The sequence below is a fragment of the Nuphar pumila genome, chromosome 6, assembly GCF_984573655.1.
Source record: "Nuphar pumila chromosome 6, dmNupPumi1.hap1.1, whole genome shotgun sequence".
In the NCBI taxonomy this organism is placed as follows: Eukaryota; Viridiplantae; Streptophyta; class Magnoliopsida; order Nymphaeales; family Nymphaeaceae; genus Nuphar; species Nuphar pumila.
The window spans coordinates 19,367,410-19,371,247 of record NC_143254.1 but is presented as its reverse complement, the minus strand read 5'-3'; positions in this window follow the sequence as shown (position 1 = coordinate 19,371,247).

The window sequence follows — 3,838 nt, the reverse complement described above, 5'->3', positions numbered from 1 at the left end:
GGAGCATTGTTCTTATCGCCAAAAAATATTGGCTAGCCCATCAACCGGATAACCCCTGTGCTTGTTTACTTCTTGCTAAATATGAGGCTCCTGCTCTTATTCTGGTTTGCCTGGGAACCTAAGATTTGGTGTTCTCACATTTGCGTAAATCATGATTGAGGGCTTTAGCCTTCTTCACAGACTATTTTGAGGACTTTAGAAATTTTGGTCAGTGGTTGCATTGGGCGCTTAAGCCAAGCGAGAAGTTTCTCACATCCAAAGTCTATAGATCGTTTCTCTCCTCAGGGGCTGATTTGTTGCCCAAAAGTGTGCCTTGGGCGAAGGGCCCTTCTCCCCAGTCTCAGGTTCTAGCTTGGTTAATTTTGTATGATAGGATTCAGACCCACAATAATTTAAAGAAGTGAGGTCTTCAGCTCCCGAGTTGGTGCGTGCTTTGTCAAGCTGCGAAAGAATCTATGTTTCATTTATTCTGGTCTTGCCCAATATTTCACTACAAGAAAATTGTTAATTAGCGACGAAAATTAGCGACAGATTTTTTCCGTCGCTACTTAGCGACAGATTAGCTAGAGATAGAATCTGTCGCTAATTCGCAACGGATTAGCGAGGAAACGACTATTATCGCTAATCTGTCGCTACTTAGCGACGGATTAGCGACTGCATGTTTTTGTCGCTACTTTTTATTACAAGAACACCATTTTAGCGACGGATTTAGAGAGGGAACTCTGTCGTCGCTAATTAGCGACGGCGTAGCGACAGAATATATTCCGTCGCTTTTTTGGTATTTTGGTTTAGCGACGGCTTCGCGACGAAATGTTTCCGTCGCTAAATGTCGCGTAAATCCCTAATCCCATCCCTCTTTCTCTTTTCCCTGTTTCGCTGTATTGCTCCCTCCCGCCGCCCGTCGACTCTCGCCACCGTCCGGCCGCCGCCGCTCGCCAGCCGCCGCTCCCTGTCCACCGATCGCCAGCCGGCGCTCGCCAGCTGCCGCTCCCTGTCAACCTTACGCCATCGTCCGGCGACGCGCAGGTAATCTTCTTCTTCTTCTTCTTCTTCTTCTTCTTCTTCTTCTTCTTCTTCTTCTTCTTCTTCTTCTTCTAAACGCAGGGGGTACGCCCCTTCCCTGCCGGAAACGCAGGGGGTTTAACCCCCTGCCGTGCTTTCTGGCAGGGGGGGTCGACCCCCTGCCGGTGCATTTTTGCGGAGCCATATGTCAAAAACAAACATGGCATTGTGAAAATGCCTAAAGGGTTGTGTCATTTTACATGCTGGACCCTTCTTTTTCATGAAAAATGGGAGTGGTCCGATTCAGTTTCTGTGGCAGACAAAATCCACAGAAAGGGTGACGCGGCACCCTATTCCGTGACAAGCAAACACCCCTTAAGGTGAGGTTGTTGACAGGAAAACTTTCTCCACCTTTGAGATGGAGAAACATTTTCATATCTTAATCAGGAAATTTGAAAAACCATAACCGGATCCTATAAGTTTTTTTTCCCGCTAAAAAAAAACTGCAATGTTTTCCTACCATTTTCCCGCTTCAAAATGTATCCTTACATCTAAATCACAAAATCACATGAAGAATACTTTCTATTTACAATAGTTGGTAAATGTTTTCCATTGCACATGCTAGCCACTGTATTGCTAAATAGCAAGCAGTGTTTCATGTGTCCTACTTTTTGCCAATGTTGGACAGAACAAGTGCAGATTCTTCATCTTTCTCAAGTACTACTGAATATGCTGCCTATGTAAATCAGTTTGAAAAAAAAAATCTTTAGTAGGAATACTATGTTGCTTATGTGTTTGTTTGAAGAAAAAAAAATTGTTATGAGATACCTACGTTGCCTATGTGATCTGTTTTGAAAAGAATTTTTGTTATGGATACCTATGCTGCCCATGTGATCTCTTTTTTAAAAAAAAAAAGTTATTATGTGATCCCTATGTTGTCCATGTGATTAGCTTGAAAAAAAATTTGTAATATGTGTATATAAGATGTCCATATGGTTTTAAGTGTAGTTTGCATATATGTTGTCTATATGGATTTTAAGTTGAATTTTTTTTTGTAATGTATATATACAAGTTGTCCATGTTGTTCAATTTGTTAGTTTGTTAATGTCTACTGGTAGTTAGTTTTACTTCAATTTGTTTTCTTGAAATCTGGTTAGTTAGAGTATTTCAATTTATTAGTCTTTTATAATTATATTTTTCTTAGATAGATTGGTATTTAATGTTCTCACAATCAGTTAGTTAGATTAGGGCTATTTGAATTCTTTATGATAGTGGTGGTTAAACGGAGTTCACATCATTTCTAGTAAACTAATTGATTGATTTACTATTCCTTTGCTAAGTAGTTCAGATTAGAAATTGTCTATGACTTTATGTTAGTCGACTGGTTCAACATGTTATAGCTGGTTTGTTAAATTAGCGTCTTCTAGTTAGATCACACATGAGCACATGATAGAATCACATATAGTGTGTAATTTATTTCATTATATTTTGTTTATCAATACTGACTGTTCTTTTCTTGTGTAGGCTGCTAGCGATAATCAGGGTAGTGGAGCTGAAGGGACAGATAAAGACAATGAACAAGAAGACGCACAAAATCTTTGCGATGATTAGAGGACTGTGTTGAAGAAGTTCTATTTTTTTTATTTTTCCTAATTGTAATTGTTGAATTGTAAATAATTAAACTTCTTAATTTTAAGGTGGAACGATTAATTATTATAGATACTTGTTATATGAATTTTTTTGTGTGGTTTGTTTTTTATTTACAGGAAATATAAATTGTACAGGAAATAGAAATTGTACAGTTCTCGGTAATTAATTTTTAAATAAATTTTTTTTATTTTTTTTCGTGTTTACGACGGATTAGCGACGGATGATTTCGTCGCTATTCATATTAATCTAGCGACGGCTTAGCGACGGAACCATCCGTCGCTATTCATATTAATCTAGCGACGGCATAGCGACGAAATTAAATCCGTCGCCAAGCCGTGGTCGCCGTTTAGTACCGGCGGATTGGCGACGGAATATAGCGCTCGTTATTCCGTCGCAATTAGCGACAGACCTGGCGACGGAATTATTCCGTCGCCAGTTAGCGTCGAAATATTCGCGACGTAAGCATACTGTCGCCGCGTTGTCGCTAATCCGTCGCTAACATGGTTAGCGACGGATTCGCGACGGAATGTGGTCGTCGCTAATCTACTGCTTTGTTGTAGTGTTTGTGAAACTCTTTAACAGGACCTGGAGGCATCCAGAAGTGTTTGTTAAGGAGTCATTTGTGCTTGATCTGATCTTGGGCTCGGTTTGTATTAGGCGTAGCACGAGGTGAAGGTTGATCTGGTGGACGTGGTTGCTTACCTCTTGGTCGTTTCTTTGGATGGCACACGAGGCTCATTTCTGTCAAATTCTGGTTATCATTCATAATCTGGTGCATAAAATCTTGGTGGATGTTTATACGATCCTGCGTATGCATCTTAGTGATCTCCCGCTCCCTCCTGTTAACGCTTCCCATCTTTTGCTGACCTTCGGGCCAGCGGCTCCCGCGTGAGCCCATTATGTCTATTTGATGTTCTTTTTCTCTTCTGCTTTCTTTTATTTGTTTTGGCTTTTGATCTTGTTCAGGGTTCAATATTTTGTTGATCTTCATGGGTGGTAATGTTGTATTTCTTTTCTCTCTCTCTCTCTCTCTCTCTCTCTCTCTCTCTCTCTCTATATATATATATATATATATATATATATATATATATATAGAGAGAGAGAGAGAGAGAGAGAGAGAGAGAGTGCTTAATGGTTTTTCTGCTTTTCAGGTATTTTTTCGCAGTTCTGACCCCATAAATATCTT